Source organism: Castor canadensis, chromosome 6, assembly GCF_047511655.1.
Source record: "Castor canadensis chromosome 6, mCasCan1.hap1v2, whole genome shotgun sequence".
Classification (NCBI taxonomy): Eukaryota; Metazoa; Chordata; class Mammalia; order Rodentia; family Castoridae; genus Castor; species Castor canadensis.
The window spans coordinates 131265265-131289044 of NC_133391.1; positions in this window are offsets into that span (position 1 = coordinate 131265265).

A 23780-nucleotide genomic window follows, 5' to 3' on the forward strand; every position below is an offset into this window, starting at 1 on the left:
TGCCATAAACATTTTTATACCCCAGTTGCAACATACCTGGTCCACCTTGCCAAGATAGAGTACATTCAGCAAAGAGGTGGTGGTCTACTTAAAATTTCAAAACCTGAAAACAATGGAAATAAACAACTTTCAGAGGACCACCAGTAAAGTTATCAAACAGGACATTACTTTATAAATTCTATGTTTCACAAAGATCTAATAACTCATCAAAAATAGTGAAAATGAGCAAAAAAATTATTCTCATTAAATATACAACTCAAATAGCTAGATGACTTTCAAATGAATGCATTCTAATTTTGGGTCAAATGGAGAATCTAATTATTGACTAAAAATGAAAATGTGGGTATGGCCCATTTGTACTCCGGCCCCAGGTCTTGCAAAATGTTAGGGCTGGGTCTCTGGGGATAGACAAGGAGGCATTGAGGGGGAAGAGGTTAATTAGCTGGCCAACATTTTGGTAGAAGTAGGTTTTTTGGAAAAGACTGTATTTTTCATTTCTAAATGAAATATAACAGTACTTAAGACACTCAAAGTCTGAATATATTTACAAAAATATATAGTAGATTTTTCAAGAATAAAAAAATTACTTTTTGTATGATGATGACTCTTATGTGTCATCTTGGCTAGCCTATACTACCTGGTTACATGATCACACACTGGTCTGTAATGATGTTTTGTAGATGTGGTTAATGTCGACAATCAGTTGACTTTTAAGTAAAAGATATTACCTTTGGTAATGTGGTGGGGCTCATTCAGTCCACTGAAAGACCTTAAGAGCAAAATTTGAGGTTTCCCAGACAAGAGGAAATTTCTTCAAGATCTATGTGTTAATCCTGGCACTAAATGACCTCCTAGTTGAAATGTAAAGAATTGTTATTTTGAGCTGGGCACTGGAGCTCATGCCTATAAGCCTAGCTACTCAGGAGGCAGAGATCAGGAGGATCGTGGTTCTAAGCCAGCAAATAGTTTGCCAGACCCTATCTCAAAAATACCCATTTTTGGAAAAAAAGGCTGGTGGAGTGACTCAGGGTGTAGACCCTGTATTCAAGCTCCAGTACCCCCCCCAAAAAAAAAACTGTTATTTTGTTTGATTCTTGCTTGGTCAGGGCTACAAAGATAAACAGAAACCACACCAGTTGTTTCAACAGCAAGACCTTAAGGAATTGGTCGAACAGGTATCAGAGAACTAAAACCGTGAAAAGGGGATATGATAGTAATTGAAGATAGTATAGCTGTCCTGGCTCATCCTAAGTGACTAACTGGCAGTATCCAATGTAGATATGCTGGACAGAGGAATGACTCATGTGCTGGAGGGAGAGAGTGTGACAACTCAAGATTTCATTGCACTAACTTGGAATAGTGTGCAATTTAAAACTTATGAATTGGAATTTTCCACTTAATAATTTTGGACCTTGGTTGGCCAAAAATAACTGAACTTGAACCATGGAAAGCAAAACCCCAGATAAAGAGAGATGACTGCATCTGCAGAAGCTACCATGCCTAGGCTGATGGGCAGAAACAAGAGACTTGGAGGAGGGGCTCTGCGGAACTAGGGCACAGATTTTGAACAGGGAATATTGCTGGTTTAGTGCTGGTGTTTGCTAAGGGGATGTCATGATACTGGTTCTGAGACTGATATGTGATAGTTGGACACTGGATCATATGTCACTGTTCATTGTAGGGCTCTTGAGGTAAGGCTGACAGGAACAGCCAGGAAACAAGAGAAGCAAATCCCTGTCTTCTCTCACCTGCCATCCTTCCTCTATCATCCCCTATTGGCAGAGAGTAAAAATGTAGTTTACTTTATCCCACTTCACAAAGCACAATTTAGAAGGTGATTCGGGATCTGTAGGACAAAACGGAGTCAAATGTCTTGCTCAGTGTGATAAGTTGTTCCTTTACTGCCATTTGTAAATGTTTGAATACAACGACTAGTCAGTTCTTCCAGATCCATTAGTTGAAACACACACACACACACATACACACAAAACCCCCAAAACACTTGGCCATTGGGGGACTACTACACCAAAGAAGACTCTATTACCTTTATGCTCGCTGAGAAGGATTTGATAAGTTAACAAGTTTGTCTGTTTTGCTACCTAAGTTCTTCTGTTGCTCAAATCTGTTCAGAACTTGAAAATGGTCTTGACCTCCGATGTTAATAATTGAACAATCCATACATCCTCCTGACGTTTGCATGGTCATTTGGAGGATATAAGCCAAGCCATGTGAAGAAGGATTTCCCTCTGCCTGAAAGGTGTTAGTCACAGAGGCAGATGTTTAAAGTTAGAGGTTGTACTGTGCCTGTGCTGATGACAGCTCCCAAGTGGCAGATATGCTCTTAATGTGCGTGTGTGTATAGGAATTGATGTACAGAACAAGTCTAAAAACATAAAGCCCAGAACACAGGTTCTTATTTGGGTCTAGGTATAGTTTGGCTCCAGTATAACCTGACAGTGTTGGGGGAGTTAATGCCTTGTGAGGAGAAATTTTGATCAATGGAGGATGGAAGTCAACGGATAAATTCCTCCTTCTTTCCCCTCCTCCCCCAGGATGATGCTAATGTACCCGTTATGTGATTTCTCAGGGGTTCAGTGTCATGGTTTGAGGAGCCAGTAGTACTTATTGGTAGCCAACTTGCTAGAGTTTGGTTCACTCTCCTTCTGGCTTTGCTGACTGACCAGTATACCCATTCCTGCTCTTGGGATTGTATTTCCTGGTGAGGTACCAAAGAAGTCCCCTGCTTCTACCTCTATTCTGCTAGAAGTTCAGCTAAGACACTGGGGAAGTATTTCTATTCTGGTTAAGAAGGGTAAGACTAGTTCTCTAAAACATGATTGGGACCAGGGTTAGGCAAGAAAGGTACTTAGGACACACAGTTCAAGGAAGCATTCACCCCCAGAGTTGTGCAAGCATAGGATTTGCCTTCAAAAGGACTGTCTCCTTAAATTTTGAGCCCTAGGCATGTATCTTGCCTTACTTTATCTGGCCTTTCCTCTGAGATCATTCCATTGAAGGTGAAAGGATATCAAGCAATATAATTCTGCACTTGGAGCAATCAATTGGAAATGCAATAAATTAATATAACAGCTGAGCCTAACAACTTGAAAAATACAGTTTGTACTAAATTGTGGTGGAGGATATGGAACTTGCCCTGCAATTTTCCTCAAAATGTTCCTACATTAATGACATTTCTGAATGCTTCTATATAAATAGACAAATAAGCTCGTTGTTTCTCAGCAAAAAAGTATTTTCCCGTCATTAGGCTCAGGTGCAGATAAATGAGTTAACCATTCTTAGCTTGTACTCATTATCATTACTGATTCTAGAATGTCTGTTAGACATTGATGCTCACCCTTTTCTTAAATGTCACTTATTTTTTCTAGTTTTTATGTTTTCTTTTCTAATTATTAATTTCTTTTAATTCTAGAAAATTTAAGAAGTTTGGCAAAATATAAAATACCCATAAACCCACTCCCAAATGTTACCATTGTTCACATTTTTATAATTCCTTTTAGGCCTTTCTATATGCATTTTTATGTTTTAGGCTATATTTCATATATAGTTTATAATTTTCTACCATGCTTTTTAATTTAAGAATCTATCCTGAGGCTGGAGATGTGGCTGAAGTGGTACAGTACCTGCCCAGCAAGTACAAGGCCTTGAGTTCAAACTCTAGTATTACCACCAAAAAGAAAATTATGTCATAATCATTTTGCAAAGCCATTAACAATTCTTGTTAAAAATTTAAGATGGAACCAGGCACAGGTGGCTCACACCGGTAATCCTAGCTACTCAGGAGGCAGAGATCAGGAGGATCATGGTTCGAAGCCTTCCTGGGCAATAGTTCACAAGACCATCTCTCGAAAAAGCCATCACAAAGAAGTGCTGGTGGTATGGCTCAAGGTATAGGTCCTGAGTTCAAATGCTAGTACCAAAAAAAGAAAAATAAGAGGGAAATAACTTGATTTTGGTAATAAAATACTCCACACTTATTGTAAAAAAATTTTGCTAGTATAGAAAAGTGTTAAGAATTAAGTAAAAGTAAAAAAAAACAAAAAAATTAAAAAGAATAAAGTAAAAATAAGCTATAGTTGATATTCTAAATATACACGGCTAATATTTTATAATGCATCCTTGCAACAGATCAGATGCAGAATTTTGCACAATTACTCCCTTCCCCATTTCCACACCTATTCACAATGTGACTTGGTGGCTCCTTATATCAAGAAAATGGAGTCTGTTTCTCCTCCCCTTGAATCTAAACTAGCCTGTGTTAAGTTTGGCTAATAGAATGCAGCGGGAGTAACAAACAAGCTCTCAGAACCGTGGGGACATGCCCTGTTTAAGCCCAGCCTGGGTGCCTGAGAGACCAGAGAGAGAGAGATGAGCTGTCCCAGTAGAGTGCTCAGTTTCTAGCTGGTTGACCACAGGTCTATGAGGGTGCCCAAGACCAGAAGGACTGCCCAAAAGAACCTGCGGAAGGAAGAACTAAAGAATTGGTTGTTTTAAGCAACTAAGTTTTAGGGTGGTTTGTTATGCAGTAAAAGCAATCTTTACAGATTTTTTTCCTATGCTTCACATACACATATACTTTTTCATAAAAGAAGACTATCTTACCTTATGTATTATTTTGTACTTGACCACTTTCTTTTTTCTTTCTTTCTCTCTCTCTTTCTTTCTTTTTCTTTTTTTCTTTCCCTCCCTCCCTTCCTCCTTCCTTCCTTCCTTCCTTCCTTCCTTCCTTCCATCCTTCCTTCCTTCTTTCCTTTTTTTGGGCTCAAATTCAAGATCTTCCTGCCTCTTGAGTGCTGGGATTACAGATATATCATACCACACTCAGCTTTTATTTTTCTTTATTTAATAATATAGCATGTGTTAAAAATATCTTTCTTAGCTGGGTATGGTGATACATGCCTGTAATCCCAGCACTTGGGAGGCTGAGGTAGGGGATTCAGAATTCAAGGTAAGCCTTAGTTACAAAGAGAGACCTTGCCTCAAAAACAAGAACAAGAACAACAACCAAAGTATTTTTTTCTTCTAAATAAATACTAATGCCATTTATGTTTAATGATCATCATTATATTAGCATCATATTAATATATTCATATTAATATTTTTAATACCATCATTTATTTAACTAATTTCTTGTTGATGGACATTTATATTATTTTCTGTTTTATTTTTCTACCTTTAGTAAAAAGTCTTGGGTAACTAACATTTTGTTATATATTACCAAAAAATTGTGCTACTATTTCCTGGTGTTAAATGTTTAGAAATAAATTAATGAACAAAAGTCCACATGTGTAGTTAAGAATATTAACACACATTCTAAACCATCTTGAAGAAAAGAGACAACACATTGCCATTCTGTAAATGATTTTCTCCAATATGGATTTTAGTTCTGCTATTGGAGTGCATTTCACCCCTCTTCTTTTTCCCTTTATTCCCCTGTTTTTCCATTCCACCTATCCTAGCATTTTCTGCTTCTGTTTCAAGAGATCAGGTACCTTGCACTTGTCTGAGGATATCATAGTTTCTAGAACTTTTTTTGTAGTACTGAGGTTTGATTTCAGGGCCCTGTGCTTGCTAGGTAGACACTCTATCACTGGAGCCACATCCCAGATTTGGAGGAACTGGGGTTTCTCCAAATTTTTCCTGATTCTTGTAGGAAATCTTTTCAGGAGCCTCGTTGTCTGAGTCTGAGATGGTTCCCCTTGTTCTTGGCATTTGTCCCCAAGCTTCATTTTATTATTTGTTAGTTATTCTGTTTCTCCTCTAGAGAGTCCGGTCTATGTGGCAGTTCCAGTCGGGGTGCTTTTTGCCCTCCGTGCTGCTCTCAGTTCCTCGGGTGCAGGGAGGGATTTTGAGTCAGGGCTTAGCCATTCAGGTAGACATTCACCTCATGTCTGCCGACAGTGGGATCTTCTATACCTATTTGCCATCCTTCTCCCACCCTCAAAGAAGTAGTTCAGGAAAAATTAGTCCCCAGCATGCACCTCTCAGGGCTCTTGCTCTCTCCACCCTCCCTCCCAGGACTCTTAGTTGAGTACTTGCCATTAACAACTCCCTGCTAATTAGACCATGATGCAGTAGGTTTGCATTCATTACACAACTCTGCCTATCTATGGACAGAATGGCCTAGGGTTCAAAGTGGCCCCTGGAGTTGGCATTCCATTTATATCTGTTCTATAGCATCTTTCTGAGTTCTAAGCCCTTGGCCAATATTATTTGCAGTCCTCCAAACTGCCTCACAAGACAGGTGTTCTTGTCTCTGAACTTACAGACAAATAGAGGCCTAGAGGGGCAATGTGACTCCTCTGCCCAGTCAGTGGACATTTGTCAGCTCCCTTGCCCCCCCCACCCATGTTTTATGGTTTTCCTTCTGTGACATTATGCTGCCAATCTATCCAGTCCCTGAGGTTATTTGGAATTTGGTAGAAGGTCAAATTGGATGAGTCACAGAAAACTTTGAATTACCCTGCTGGTGCTTAGGGAGTGCCCTTAACACAGGTCACCCTGCTGAGCATTTGAGGTGTGGTGCTGAACTGCACACCATGCAGTCTGCTCTAGAAGCCCTGTGTCATCTGTTTACTGCTCAGACTCCATAAGTCTTAATCCACTTCATCCTTGATAATAGCTTAGTCAGTAGGAAGTGGCTCTAATAATAGCAGCAGCAGAGGAGCCCATACAACACCTGCCATCCCAAAGGTGCTTTAGGAAACTGTGCTGGTATTTCTGTGTCTGTCCGGTCATATCTTTATCATGCATCTGGAACCAGATGCTTATGGTGAGGTAGATGGAAATAGATGGTCACTGGGAAATCACAAGGCTCTACCTAAGCAGTTCTTTAGAGAGTATAACTGGACATATTGCTTCCATAAACTTGCATCCTTAGGAGAATGGAAACCAGCATTTACTAAGCATGTTTCAGAATCTTTTGGTTTCCATGGAATGCAGAATGGTGGTACAGCAGGTGCAGAAGGGAGCCAGCTGTGCAAAGGTTAATAGGCCATATAGCCAATGGGCTAATATTAGGAACACGGAGTGTAGACATTTGCTGGGCTTACAGAAATGCAAGCTGGTAGAGAATAAGGGGGAGGAGAAATAAAGGGGGAGAGAGAGAGAGGGAGAGAGAGAGAGAGAGGGAGAGGGAAAGAGAGCGAGAGAGAGAGGGAGAGGGAAAGAGAGAGAGAGAATCATTCCTATTTCAGAGCAGGAGGAATGTGGAGCAATCACGAGGTTGGTGGCTGATTGGTTCTTGGGGTGGAGCACAAACAGGGGTTTCACTGGCAAATGAGAGTTATACTGCATTCCTATCAGTTCAGGGGCATGGTGGGGTCCTTTAGCTGCCCTCCTCATTCTGCAGACAAGATGTGGTCCTTTGTCCAGAGCCATCCTTAAGTGTGACAGGTTGAGACAGGAGTAATGAAGACTGGAAAAGAAAGAGGACAACAGGATGAGAGTAAAAGAGAATCTGAGATCAACTTGTTACTTGGAGTTCTTGAAATGAAACAATGTAGCAGAGCTAGGCAAAGACAATATCTATAACATACTAGCACCTTTGACTCTTTCTGGAGAAAATTCTGATTCCGTGATATCATTCCATGAATAAATTTGCCTTGTCGTTTATTTTGATAAGTAAAATTTACTCATGAAAGGAAGTGTACTTAAATACCTTTTTCTGCTTTGCAATCTTTATGGGTTTGAAAATTATGAAAAATCTGTCCTCAGCAGAAGCTCCTCATTTCCATCTCCACACTGTGACAATGTTTCCAGTTTCTAGTCAGCCATCAAAAGGAATGATCTTATGAGCATGGGCCTAAAGGTACAAAATTATTGTTGATGTTTACTGTACAAGTCACACCTATGGAGGGGAATATTCTTGGTATCAGAAGAATTATAATGGGTAGGGCAGTTTCAGGTTTAACTTCCTCCTTCTTCACTTATAATTTTCCAGGAGTGCCATAATGAGCCATAAACCTCGAATCCCTGACTTCAGGGTTTTCTAAGGTGACTGGAAATTTCTCATATAACTTAAGGGCCTAAAGAATGCATTCCTTTTTTCTCCATTTTTTTTTTTTCGGTGCTGGGGGTGGACCCCAAGGCCTGATGAACACTAGGCAAGCACTAGACCATTGAGCTATATCCTCACTCTTCTCTAATTTTTGTTGTGAAAAAAATTCAAACTTTTGGGAAAGTTGAAAGTTCAATGAGCACGCAAATGCCTTCCTCTTAGATTCAACAGCAGTAAATATTTTGCCTATTGCTTTACTTCTCTCTGGAAATTATACTATTTATTTATTCCCTTTGGATGTACGTTGTAAATGTCAACTAAATACTTCACCAAGCTTGACACTTGTCATGCTAATGGAATGTGGGAATTCTCAAACAAGTAAAGGGACGTCTCAGAGAAAGGGTAGGCAAGATGAATTATCTGTGTGGCTTCTGGGAATGGAGGTTTCCAGCACTGAGCTAATTCTCACATTCATTCTCAGATAAGTGGTACCATTTTACAAAGCATGCACAATAAATTCCATCTTTGTAGTTCTCATTTTAATAATTTCAAAGGAAACCAAGCTAATCCATTTTAATTCCACATACTTTTGTGTCTATTTTCTTCATTGTTTATTTTAAAGACACATCTTCATTCACTCGAATGTCCTTTTTCCTCACAGCATATTAAGCAGTAGAATTATTTTGTAACACATATTTGGGGCTATTTAGGAGGAGATAAGTTACTTCATTATTTTGCTTATGACTTGAGGCATAATAAAATAACTCACTTTCCAAGGTGAAAAGATGTTAAATATCACATTAACACTCACTAATGATTGTAATACCTTATGATCATTACTGAATGATACATTATAATAATGGTTATTCGCTCCAGAAAAATAATTATATTCCTTTAACATACTCATAATATCTATGCAATTTTTAACTGCTCTTTTGTTTCTAACTTATCTCATATACAAATACAGAACTTAGTGCCAGGTAATCAGTGGCTAGATGATAGAAGAGAGAAATGATTCATTAGGAAGCTACAGATGTCCTATCTTTGTTTCAGAACACACCAGAGAATTTAATTCAAAGTTCTAAAAAAAAGTTGACAGATGGGATACAAACTTAATGAACCAGCTATAGAACAACACTCGAATATATCAAGCCCCTCTCTGGTACTTTCCTTTCTTCCTTCCAACCTCCCATTATAGGTCAACACATGATACCCATGACAAATCCTAAACAATAATGATCTACAATTGGACAAAAGCCATTGTAACTGAACAATAATAACACATAAAATAGTAAGAGCCAGCTGTTTTTAGGTAAAAAGTAGTTTGTTTATATTACCAAGCACCTGGTGACCTGGCTCTGTCATGTGCCTTGTCATTCAGGTAGAGTCTAATCCACTGGCTTCAGTCCAGAGATCCAGGTGCCCAAGGATTACTGAGTGATGTCAAAATGTGATTCCTTGGTCCTGCAGGTCCTGCAGGTTCTGATTTGGCAATTCTGGAGTAGGCCCAGGAATCTTCATTCTATTCATTTCCCAAGTGATTCTGAGGCAGACCATGATGTAATATGCTTTGATATATACTTTTTTTGGCACCTGAGCTAGTAAAGGGGATGGATCATTGTTAAACCTGATCTGTCATGTGTGCACTGATTGAATGCTTGTCTTTGCTGGCTGACCAGTGCTAATTGTCTCCATCCCATCCTAGGTAAGTCACTGGTCAGAGAAACAAGGGACCCATATCCTGCAACTAAAAAGAGTCATTGCATGAACCCTGAAAAGGGTTCTCCCTTTAGTACTGACTAGCTTACATGGGAGACACCTGCCTGGCAGCGTTTGAACAAGGCTTCTCTGTGTTTGTGTGTGCACACATGTGTGCATATGTATAGCTATTGACTCAAGATTAGTCTCTTAAGGGTCTATGCTCCCAATATAGCCTGCTCTAACATCATTCATGCCTTCCTAAAAATCACCACACTATGCACATCAGTGCAATATAAACCCCTTGAGAAAAATGGGCTTCAGGAGACAGTACTCAAAGACTTCTTAAGTGACAGATTAAAAAACATATAGGCGCCTAATAAAAGTGGTAGAACATTCTTATTGACAGATAACACAATAATTCCAGCACTTTCCTTAAAAAACCCTGAAATTTGTTTGTGGAAGTAAGCATTGAAAGGTTGTAGCTTGTGATTTGTTGTGAAGTCACGGAAAAGGAAATTATCTGAACTCAGAAGAAAAGTTGCAACAACAAATTTAGTGGTAGATGTTTGAAGGGTATGTGCACGCATACGTGCATGTGTATGTGATTTTGTATATTCCCTGGCAGCTTGGTTAAACTGACTGTTTTCACTTAGTATTTCTTGCCATAAGATCTCACAGAGGCAAAGGCAAATTTGCATGCTCGTATCAGTTTCCAATATATCAATCATGTTTGGAATAAATACGTGCTTTCAAGATCAGTGTCATAGCAGAACTGGCTTAGCTATAAGGCATTCACATCGAGTAAGGCTTCTAGTTGCCGGGACCTCCTTGAAGGCCAGGAAGACAGTGCTGCTACATGGTAAGTACTGTCTTGTTTAAGAGGGCTTAAGGACTGAAAACTGAAGGGTGGGGTAATGGTGTCTGCTTCCACCTTCTGGACCATGCACGTGAAGGAACTCAGTGTTCAGTGGGTGTTCTCTCATTTTGTGTTTCCATAGACTAACCTAGATCAACAATTACCCAAGGGTTTATTCTAACTGCTAGACTGTGAATAAAACAGCAATGGCATAAGCTTCAGAGGACTCACATTCTATTTTTAGCTCTATAAACTGTATAACCTGAGCAAGTCCCTTTATCTCTATTGGATTCATCTCCTCATCTGTAAAATGCGGTTGATTGTTTTTCATCTCTTACAGCCCCTCTTGCTCCAGCATCTTGCATGCTTGTTGATTTGGTGCAGAGTAAACCAACCATTTCCAACTTCTCCAAAACTCCTCCTACTGCTCAGCAACATTCATTCCCATCCCATCTCATGTCTCTCTTGGTTGTTTCCCAAATCCGTAACCTCTGTCTCCACCAACAGATGGAATCCTCTGAGGTAGAGCAAGTCTGAGTTCACAAAGTTCCCTTCTTTATTTTGTTAATAGCATTATTGAAGTACAATTGACATACAACAAGCTGCAGAGCCTAATGTGTATAATTTGTTAAATTTTGACATACGTGTACACCCATGAGAGCATCACTACAATCAAGACAGTGAAAATGTCCCATACCCAAAAGTTTCCATTTGCCCCGTGTGTAGTCACTCGTTCCTCTCTGACTTTTTTCCATCCATATTCAGGTAACCACTGATTGCTTTCCATTATTATTCATGGTCACATTTTCTAGAATTGTATGTAAATGGAATCATAAATATATGCAATATTGTTTTGTCTGGCTTCTTTCACTTAGCATAATCATTGTGTGATCATTCATATTCCTTTTTTAAATAAAAAGGAGTAATAAAAAGGAGGTGGATGCAGTCTTTCATGTGGATAATATTACAATTTTATCCATTTACCTGCTGATGGACCTTCACGCTGTTTTCAGTTTTTTGTCATTACAAATGGGACTGCTAAAAATATATTTGAACAATTTTTTTATGGAGTATGCACTTTTATTTCTCATAGGCAAATACTTCTGAGTGGAAAACTGGCTCACAAATGGTAAGTGTATGTTTCACTTTTAGAAAATGCCAAACTGTTTTTCCAAAGTGGTGTTTTTTTAATACTATTTTTTACAACCACCAGCATTGCATGAAAATTCAGATTCTTCCACATCCTTGCTAGAACTTAGTGTGGCCAATCAATATTTTTAATTTTGCCAATTGGCAAGTGCTATATTCTCACTGTGGTTTAAATTTGCATCCCGTAATGACTAATGAAGTTGAACATCTTTTCACATGCTTTTTTTTTTTTTTTTCCTTTACTGGGGTTTGAACTCAGGGCCTCACACTTGCTACACAGATGCCCTGCCACTTGGGTGTTCTTTAGGGAGTGTCTGTTCAAATATTTTACCCAATTTATACCATTGAGTTATATGTTTTCCCATTATTGAGTATTTTTTAAATAGTGATAAGATATGCATAACTTAAATGTGATAATATGCAGAGGTTTTGTTGTTGTTGGAACTGGGGTTTGAACTCAGAGGTTCACACTTGCAAAGCAGGCACTCTACCGCTTGAGCTACACCTCTGGTTCATTTTTGCTCTGATATTTTGGAGATAGGGCCTCATGAGCTATTTGCCCAGGCTGGCCTTGAACTATGATTCGCCCCAATCTCAGCCTCCCACACAGCAAGGATTTCAGGCCTTAGCAACAGGTGCCTGACCTGAACTGTTTTTATATGTACAGTTCAGTAGCACTTTCACATTGTGTTACCATGGTCACTACCCCACCTAAAGCTCTTTTGATTGCAAAACTGAATTCTGTACACTAACTTCCCGTTCTTCCTTCCTTCCTTCCAGCCCCTGCAATCACAATTCTAATTTCTGTCTCTGTTGATTTGATTATTCTTAAGATCTCATAAAAGTGGAATCATACAGATTGTGTAGTGTCTATTTATTTGTTTGACTTATTTTTTTTAAGATGCAGGGTCTAACTGTGTTGCCCAGAATTCCTGGTCTCAAGCCTTTTCACTTGCTGGTACTGCAGGTAGGCACCACTGCACCAGGCAGGCATTTGTCTTTTATTGTGTGTGACTGGTTTATTTCCTCAAGGTTCATTTATATTGTAGCATGTGTCAGAATTTCCTTCCTTTTAAATGCTGAATAATATTGTATTGTGTGCAATGCTACATTTTGTTTATCCATGCATCTCCTGATAGACAGTTGCATTGTTCCTACCTTTTGACTATTGTGAATAATGCTGCTATAATCAAGGGTGTACAAATATCTCTTTGAGTTCCTGCTTGCAATTCCTATTATTAAGTTTGAGAATTCTTTCTACATTTTGGATATAAGATCTTTATCAGAAATATGATTCACATTTTTCTCCCAGTCTGCAGCTTTTCATTTTCTTAACAATGTTTTTCAAAGACTAGACATTTTGATTAAGTCCAATTAATACTTTATTTTTCTTTTGGTGGTTTTATATCTAAGATATTTCTGCCTAACCTAAAGTCACAATGATTTGCTCTTGTTTTCCTACAGAAGTTTTGTAGCTTTAGGTTTCACAATGGGGTCTATTATCCATACAAAAATGCATCAAAATTCATTTTTGTGTATATAAATACCCAAGTGCTCCAGAGAGACTATCTTTTTTCCACTACCTTGTTTTTGTACCTTTGTCAAAACAGTGTGTAGGTCTCTCTCTGAACTTTATAGTCAGTTCCACTGATTTATTTGTCTTTCTTGATAACACACTGCCCCGATTACTGCAGCTTTATAATAAATCTTGAAATCCAAGTTTGCTTTTCTTTTTCAAAGACATTTTGACCATTGTAGGTCTTTTGCATTGCCAAGAGAATTTTAGAATCAACATGTCAATTTCTACAAAAAAAGAGTCTTCTGGGATTGTGCTAAAACTATAGCTCAATCTGGGGAGAACTGAGATCTTAAAAGTACTGAGTCTTCAAGAACATCATACCTCTTTCATTTATTAAAGTCTGTAATTTCTCTCATTTATTGTTTTGTACTTTTTAATCTTGCACATCTTTTGTCAAATTTAGCCCTAAGTATTTCATATTTTTGATACTATTTCAAGTGGTATTTTTATTTCAGAATCCAATTTTTCATTGCCAGAATAGAGAACTACAGTTTCTATTTATAACTTGAATTCTGCATAATACTAAGCCCATTTATGAATTATAGTAGCTTCTAAAATATATTGCAATAGGTTTTCTACATAGCTCTTTGTATCTTTGTAAATAGAGACAGTTTTACTTTCTTCTTTCTAATTTGGATTCTGCTTGTCTATTTATTTATTTCCATATTGCACTGGTTAGATCATCTTGTATAATATTGAAGTGGCAAAAGAACACTTCCTTGCCCTATTCTTGAACATTCAGTCTTTTGCCACTGAATACAAGATTAGGCATGCTTTTTGTTGATTCATGCTATGAAATAGGAAATTCACTTTTATTTCCAGTTCACAGAGAGTTTTATCTTTTTTTTCTTTTCTTTTGTTTTTTGGTGGTGCTAGTGGAGTTTGAACTTAAGGCCTCATATAGGACTTTACACTCCACCAGCCCCTATCTGTTCTTTTTTTTTTTTTTTTAGATCAAGAATTAGATGACCATTAAAAGGACAAAATCCTGTAAGTTGCAACAACATGGATGAATCTGAAGAATATTATGTTAAATAAAATAGACCAGGTACAGAAAGACAAACACCACTCATATGTGGAACCTAAAAGAGTTGCGTGGCAGATGTTGAGAGCTGAGTTTGGGGAGGTTGGAGATGGAGGAATGGGGAGGCATTTACCAATGGGCACAATGTTGCAGTCAGATAGGAATAAGTTTTGGTGTTCTATTTGCACAGTAGGGTGATCAGAGTTAATAATAATTTAGAGTATATTCCTTTTTTTAACTCTTGAAGATCATTTATTCTTTTTTAGTTTATTTTTAGAGTTACTGAAGCCATTCAAAATATTGTTTCTTTGAGTCACTGCAAAGTCTGAAGTTTGAATATAAAATTTAGTAAGATATTTTATTTTTATTATTTAAAATTTTTTTATTAGCATACATTAGCAGTGCAAGGGAACTTTATTGTAATAATTCAATATATGCACAAAGTGTACTTTGAACGAGTTCACCCCCTCTATTATATTCCTTTAACTCCCCCTTCCCCACCTTTTTCAAACAGTATTTGGTGGATTATTATGTTCTCTTCGTGTGTATATTTTATATATAGATATATATGTAATATACTTCAATCCTCTTTACCCCCATTGCCCTCTCCTTTCACCCTTCTACCTCCTGTTGATTCCTTCCCTACCAGTCTCCCTTTTACACCATGTCCCACTATTATTATTATTATTATTATTATTGTTGTTGTTGTTGTTGTTATTTTAGGCCTAGATTCTGCATATGAGCAAAAACATGGTATTTGGCTCTTTAAGCTTGTCTTATTTCACTCAACATAATTTCTAGTCCCACCCATTTTCCTGCAAATGGCATAATTCCATTCTTCTTTATGGCTGAATAATATTCCATTGTGTATACAAACCACATTTCCTTTATCCATTCATCAGTTGTTGGGCACTTAGACTGATTCCACATCTTGGCTGCTTGAATAGTGCTGCTATAAACATGGGTGTGTAGATGTCCTTCTTGTATATTGATTTACACCCCTTTGGATATATTCTCAAGAGTGGTATGGTGGGGTCATAAGGTGAGTCTATTTTTAGCTTTTTGAGGAACCTCTTCCATAGTGGCTACACTGGTTTACATTACATTATACCAACAGAGTATAAAGGTTCCTTTTCCTCTACATCCTCACCAGCATTTGTTGTTTGTTTTCTTCATGAAACAGCCCATGGCTGGGCTGAGATGGAATCTCAGTGTAGTTTTTGGTTGTTTTTTTTTTTTTTTCAGTGTAGTTTTGATTTGTATTTCTTTTATGGCTGAGGATGTTCATGTATTTCTTCATGTATTTATTAGTTCTTCTTCTGAGAACTGTGTTCAATTCATTTGCCCATTTATTGCTTATATTATTTGTTGTTTAATTTTTAGAGGAAGTGCTTTCAGTTTTTCCCCATTCCATGAAATTTTGGCTATAGGTTTGTCATATATAGCCTTTATTATGTTGAGATACATTCCTTCTTGTCCTAGTTTCTTTGGAGATTATATCATGAAGGGCATTGAATTTTGTCAAAGGCTTTTTCCGCATCAATTAAGATAATTATATGATTTGGTCCTTGATTGTGTTTATGTACTGTATTACATTTATTGATTTGCACATATTAAACTCTCCTTGCATCCCTGGAATGAAACCAACTTGATCATAGTGTTGTTGAGTTTGATTTGAAAGTATTTTATTCAGAATTTTATCATCTATGTTTAGGAAGGAAATTGGTCTATAGTTTTTTTAATTTTTGTGTTCTTGCCCGATTAAGGTGTCAGGGTAATACTGGATTCATACAGTGAGTTTGGGAGTGTTCCTTTCTTTTATATTTTATGGAATATTTTGAGGATCATTTGTGTTAGTTTTTCCATAATGGGCTGGTAGAATACAGCAGTGAATCCATCTGTTCCTATGATTTCTTTGTTGGCAGACTCTTTAATTCACTTTAATCTCGTTGTTTGTTATAGATCTGTTTCAGTTGTTTATATCCTCTTGGTTCAATTTTGGTCAGTCATATGTGCCTACAAGTTTATCCATTTCTTCTAGATTTTCCAATTTATTGTAATATATTATTTCAAAACATTCTCTATCCTTCTGATAATTATAGCTATAGATAATTTATAACAATAAATTTCCTCTTAGAATTGCCTTCACAATATCCCAAAGGGTCTGGTAAGTTGTATTTTTATTTTCATTTGATTCTATGAATTTTTAAATTTCCCTAATGACCAACTGATAGATTATTCAAAGGTTTATTGTTCAACCTCCATGTATTTAAAATTTTTCTATAGTATCTTTTGCATTGATATCTGATTTTATTGCATTATTATCTGATAAAATTAAAAATATTTTAATTATTTGTAGGTGTTAAGACTTGCTTTTTGCCTTAAAATGTGATCTACCTTGTAGAAAGTTCCATAGGCTGTTGAGAAGAATGTGTGTTTTATAGGTGTCTGTTAAGTACATTTGACCTATGGTGCTAACTGTGAACTTTCTTTGTTGGTTTTTTTTGTGGGGGATGTGGATGAGACTAGGGTATTAATATGACCCACTAATATCATACCTTGACCTTTCTGTCTCTTTATGTCCAATAGTGTTGTTTTATGAAATTGGGTATACCAGTGTTTGATGCATATATATTTACATTTTTGAGACAAAGTCTTGCTATGTAACACAGACTGGCCTTGAACTTGAGATCCTTCTGCCTCAGCCTCCATAGTGCTGGGATTACACATATGTGGCACCACACCGGCCTTTTATTATATCGTCTTGATAGATTTTTCCCCTTATTATTATGTAGTGACTTCCTTTATCTTTACTTTGGCTTGAATATTTCTTTGTCAGACATGAGCATAGCTACTCCATAAGTGTATACAATTATTATGTGTCCATCAAAAATAAAATAAAATGAATTCATGTGAATTTTTGTCAAATGCTATTCTGTATGTATTGAAATGATCATACAGAGGTTGTTATTATTTTAGTTTGAACTAAAAACAAATAAATAACCCATACGGTAAATTATGTTGATTGTTATTCAAGTGTCAAACCAATCTTGCATTCTTAGATAAACCTATGTCATCATGATGTATTGTCATTTTTACATATTGTTGAATGAACTGTACTTAAAAATTCCCCTGGTGTTTTTACATATATCATTCTGAAGTTCTATTTTATTGTAATATGTGTCTGATGAGTTAGGAAGCAACACATTCTCTTCAACTTTTGAAGAGTTTATGTAAGTTTAGTATTCATTATTTCTCAATATTTGATAGAATTTGGTAAAGACATCTGGCACTGGAGCTAATAATTCCTTTAACAGATATTGACTTAGTCACGTTAACAACTTCTTCTTTAGTAAGCTTAGGTAGTTAGTTAGATTTGTTTTACCATCTAAGTTGAATTTTTGGCACAGAGTTGCTTATATTTCCTTAATTTTTGATATCTGTAAAATCTGTAGTGATGTCAAAAATAGAGAATTTCCACAGACAACACCGTTTCCCTTGTTATAGACATCTTCCATTAGTATGGCATGCTTGTCACAATTAATAAACCAACGTTGAGACATCATAATTAAGTAGTGGCCACACTGGATTTAAATTTCTTTTAAATTTCTGTTCCAAAGTTCTAGTCAGGAAAGCATGTTTACTTGTCAAGTCTCCTTAGGCTCTTCTTGGCTGTGACAGTTTTTTCCTTAATTTTGACATTCTTGACAGTTTTGAGGAGTACTGATCTGTTGTGTTGTAGAATGTTTTGCTGTTGGCATTTGTCTGATAGTTTTGTCATGACTAGAGTGGAGGTATGTGTTTTAGGGAGGAAGACCACAGAGTTAAAGTGCCACTGTCATCACATCATATCAAGGGGACATTCTATTAACATGGCTTACTCCTGTTGAGGTCATCTTCTTGTGCTAGCTAAGGTAGTGTTTGTCTGCTTCTCGACTGTAAACTTCCTCTCTTTGGAAGAGAGACCATGTCACTACACACAGCCCACACTTAATGAATGGAGAGTTGTGCTCTACTTCCATTAGGGCAAAAAAGTGTTAATTTTAAAAACTGAGATGGTTATTCCTGAGTTGTACTCCCTAGAAATCTCTCATGCCCCTGCTGTAGAGATGAGCAGAAGAGTTAACATGGCAGGCCTGACAATGGTCCTCAGAAAAGCCTAAGGTGGGGCCTTCATTGATTTCTGGGAACTTAGTTTTTTGTGGGGGAGAAGATTAATCCCATGTATTCAGAACCAAAAAGAGTGGTGTTTAAATTGTTTATAAAAACACCGTGGGGGCTGGTGGCATAGTTCAGTGGTAGAGCACTTTGCCTAGCACGTGCAAGGCCCTGGGTTTGATCCCCAGCACTACAAAAAAACAAAAACAAAACACAAACAAACAAACCCAAGAATGTGGGGTTTTCCCCTTACTTAAATTGTTTTATTATGAATAATTTAGGAGATATACAAAAGTAGAGTAGTACAATGAGCCAGTGATTACATTATTCAGAATTCAAAATTATCAATACATGGCCAAGTACACCCCCATAATCTCCCGCCTCCCAACTATTTTCTTCCTATATTATTGTGAGGCAAATTTCATACATCTGATCATTTCTTTCTTCCTTTTTTTTCCTTGGCTACTGTGGGTTGAGCTCAGTGTCTCACACTTGCTAGGCAGGTACTCTACCACTTGACTCACTCTGCCAGCCCTTTTTTTATTGGTTATTTTTGAGATAGGGTCTTGCTTTAGATCCTCCTCTATGTGCCTCCCTACGTAGCTGGATTGACAAGTATGTATCACCCATTGGTTGAGATGGGGTCTTGTGAATTTTTGCCCATGCAGGCTTCGAACCATGATCCTCATTTTCTTTGCCTCCCAAGTAGCGAGTAGTACTAGTTTGGGCCACCACTCCTAGCCAACTTTGTTTTTTCTTGTTTTGGTGATACTCAGGGCCTTTGCTTGCTAGCGAAGTACTCTACCACTTCAACTACACCCCAGCCCAATTATCTCCTTTTATTTTCAATTTTAACTGACAAATAACAATTGTATTTGAGCAATTTATGAGGTACCATATGATGTTTCAATACATGTTTACATTGTGGAATGATCAAATCAGGGAGGTAATATGTCCAACACCTCCTACTCTTATCATTTGTTTAGGGTGATAACATTTAAAATTCGCTCTTAGCAATTTGAAATACACATATATTATTAACTACAGTTGCCATGCTTTGCAGTAGGAACACCAGAACTTACTTCTCTTTTCTAACTGAAACTTTGTACCTTTTGACCTACATTCCCCCAAGACCTCTCCCTCAACCACCCTGCTTCTGGTAACCACCTTTTTACTCATTGCTTCTATGAGTTTGACTTTTTTAGATTCCACATATAAGTGATGGTATGGTTTGGATAAGTGCTCCCCAAAGGCCTATGTGTTAAGAGCTTGCTTGGTCCCTTCTCATAGTGCTTTTGGGAAGTGGGACCTTTAAGGGATGGGGTCTACTGGGAGGAAGTTAGGTCATTTGGGGTGAGCCCTAAGGTGATATTTGGACCCTGCTCTTTCTTCTGTCTTGCTTCCTGGTCACCACAAGGTGAGTGGCTTTGTACCACTATATTCTCTACACCAGAGAAGCCACCCCAGGACACACCCTAGAATCCTTGGGGTCAACCAATCATGGACTGAAACCTTGAGCCAAAATAAACTTTTTCTTACAAGTCAATTATCTCAGGCATTTTGTCACAGTGACAGAAAACTGACTAACACAAATGAGATCATGTGGAATTTGTCTTTCTCTGCCTGACTTATTTCTCTTGGTTTAATGCCCACTAGACCCATCCATGTTGTTGCAAAAATAATCACATATAGGATTATCATAAGACTTAGTAATTCCACTCTTATACCTTCAAGAGAAATGAAAACATAGCCACATAAAATCTTATACACAAATGTTCAGTGCAGCATTATTCATAATAGATGAAAAGTAGAAAAAACCCAAATGTCCACTAATTTAAAAAAAAGATAGTAATGATATCATATGACCATATAATAGAATATTAGTCAGTTATAAAAAGAAATAATGTTCAAGTATGTGCTACAACACTACAAACCATGAAAACATTATGCTAAGTCAAAACGCTCTCACTCAAAAGGTCATACATTGTATGATTCCCTTTGAGTAAGTAAACAGAATAGGCAAATCCACAGACACAAAAAAGAAGATTAGTGATTTCCAGAGGATAAGGGAGGGGCAATGGAGAGTGACAGTGATGGATACAGAGTTTCTATTCAGGATGATGAAAATATTCATTAATTGCGATGATGACTACACAACTCTCAATACATGCTTACATGTGAATGTACTAAAAAACCGTTGAATTGTATACTTTGAATGGATGAATTGTATTGTATATGAATTATATCTCAAAAAAGCTGTTATAAAAAAACAACAAATAAAAAAAATCCAATGTAGTTTATGCGAGCACATACTTTCCTGGTCTAGGATTTGGGTATGCACATTAAACAAAGGATACTTACATACCTATATGATCTAGCCTGAAATTAAAACCCTAAGGCTTCACTGCTAGATGACACTTCACACCTGTTGTCACAACAAGTGTGTATTGCAAACTGCCTGCAGGCAGGTGAGCTTTGAGACTGAGCTACCTGGGGGATATGAAAAATCACAGCCCAGAGTCCTGAGGACTCCCAGCCTGCATGGGAGACTGCCACCAGAGGCAGTTGAGGGAGGGAGAGGTTTTAACTGGGGTAAACTGGGAAGCAGAAAAAGGCCTAGAGTTTGGTGGCCCTGGCCTGTCCAGTCACAGCAGCTCCATTGACTAAGGTAAATTTCAAAAATGAAGTACTTAGCCTTCACTGGCAAAGAAAGTCATAGGAGCCCCACAATCTGCTGGTGACCAGGAAAGCTTCCACATTGAGCTAGCTTGGGCACTCAGAAAATTAAGGAACAATAACAGCTCCTGGTCACAGTGTTGGGAGAGAGTCAGCCACAAGAAGTGGTGGAGGAGAGGGAGCAGCTTTGATGCGGGTGAGCTGAGAAATTAAAGCAGCACCAGGAATTCAGGCCCCATCCTCCTTGGCTAGATCCAGCCCCAGTTCTAGGGGATCACTGCAGAAATAGCACTAAGCCTGTGGCTGGCACGGTGCTCAGCATCCAGAACCTATCTGGTGACTTCAGTGGCTTGCTGGCAAGGGTGGCTGAGAGCTAGGCCAGGACCCAGGGCTCTCTAATATCTTCCCAGCCTCATCTCTTCCACAGGGTGATGAACTGCTGGGTTGGGGCAGAAAAAACAGACCTGTAGGCAAAGCACATAAGTCCCTCAGTTCTCCACCACCGGTGCAGACCCCATTGCAGACCCCAGTGCGCCATTTGTTCCCTTCACTATCAGAGTATTTGGGGACATCCTGAGGGTTGTACATGTATTGTCCCAGGGGGCACCTGTGTAGCAAGTGGGAACTTATCTGGTCTATAGACTAAAAATCACTGTGTGGCCAGCAGTGGCTTCCAGTACACAAGAAGGGAAGCCTCTAAGGTAGAAACAGCACAGAAGTGGACACTGACCCTCAACCAGCCTTACACTTAACTCACATATAACACCAACCATACACAGGGAAACCCAGGAGACTCCAGGTACTTCTCCTCTATCAGAGTTGTGCTGGGGACCAGGCCTGGGGCCTTTGACAAGATTGCCTATAGAGCTATCCCCCAGTACAGTGGTGAAAAACTATAGTGACATAATGAAATTGTGCCATTTGTAGGAAAATGGATGGAACTGGAGATTATAATGCTGAGTGAGATAAGCCACGCTGCAAAGGCCAAATATCACATGTTCTCACTCATTTGTGGAACCCAGACCTAAAATTATGGTGATGATGAGATAATGGGAATGAATGATATGGGGGACTTTCCAAGGGGGATCAGCAGGAGGGGAGAGGGGGAAAAGAAAGGAAGCTGAGGTGCTTAGAGGATGGACGTACTCCACACATATACATATGAAGACAGTGTAATGAAACCTACCAAGCACTGTTTGAAATAGGGCCAAAGAGGGAGAGGAGGAACAGGAAGACAATGGAGGAGGTGAACTCACTCAAGATATACTTGTATGCATGTATGGAACTATACAATGAAATCCCCCTCAGGTATTTAATTATGATAAATCAAAAAATTTAAAAAATGAAGTGTGTTCTGTGTGGCTCCACTGGTAGAGGACTCTTGAAAACTTTTGCCAGCTTTCCTCCAAACTTCACTCACACATCTTTGCTTAGACTCTGTGACCTTTCCTTGAGATAAACCATAGCCTCGGGTACTGTATTCTGAGCGCTGGGAGTCCACCTAGTGATTCCCTGAATCTGGGTCTGGTTTTGCGGACCCTCCTCGCAGGAGACATCACCATGAGGTGTTGTGACACCTTCCTGGAATCCTCACATTTTCACTGGTTCCAGAAAATTTTCTAGATTTATCTTTTGGTTTGGCATTCCCTCGTCCACAGGGGAGTATGAATTTGTAGCTCTCCATACTTGTGGCAATTTGGAGTTCTTAATTATAATGGATGCCACTTTCCCTTGATAAAATACTTCAATGACACTTCTCTGGACACTGGTCAGTATTCCTCTGCTTCATTATTGTGGGCAGAATAGTCTCATGAGCCCTGGCTTTTATGTGAAGCTTCAAGGCCTACATGGATTGATCAAGATTCTTTTGAGAAGTTGGGCTTCAACTCCTGTTCTGTGTCTCTGACACATGGGGATTCCCCTTACTTACCGTTACCCTTACCCATGTATTAGAGTTTATTGAACTTTTTTCTCCCCCAGCAATATTACTGTTTGGGGGTGATCCTTGTATATTAATTCAATCCGGTATATTGCCGAGAAATTGGAACTGTATCTTTTCCACCTTGAGTTTTGTTGAGTATGGAATCCAGATAATGTTCAGAGAAGTGGTGAACCAATGTTGAAATGTATGAACAAACAGATACAAGTTTGTTGATTACCCTCATTCTAACTGCTTGTCTGTAAATTGATGCCTATAGTCACAAATTCTATGTTCATAGCAGGTTCTCTTGTTCATGATTTAAAAATCAGTAAGAAAAAACAATGTAAAAATCAAAACCAGTTTGTGGCCATTGTTTTACCTAGTCAGTAGATATCGTGAGTCTAATTCTTTTAAACTCTGAGAGTGGAGCAAAACCCAACTCTATTAGCTTTCACTGGAGGAGTTACTACAGCTTGCATATGGTTTAAGTGTATTGGGAGCTTGGCCTTCTCTGAGGTGGTGTGCGGACATGGTGTGGGACCTTTAAACGTAACACCTTGTGGGAAGTGATTGGGTCATTGGGGAACAGATGTGGTTCTCCTGGACTCTGGTTAGTTCCTTTCCTTTCTTTTTTTGGTGCTTTTCTCTTCTTAATTTGTCTTTTTTGTTACCATATATTAGTTGTACAAATATTGATAT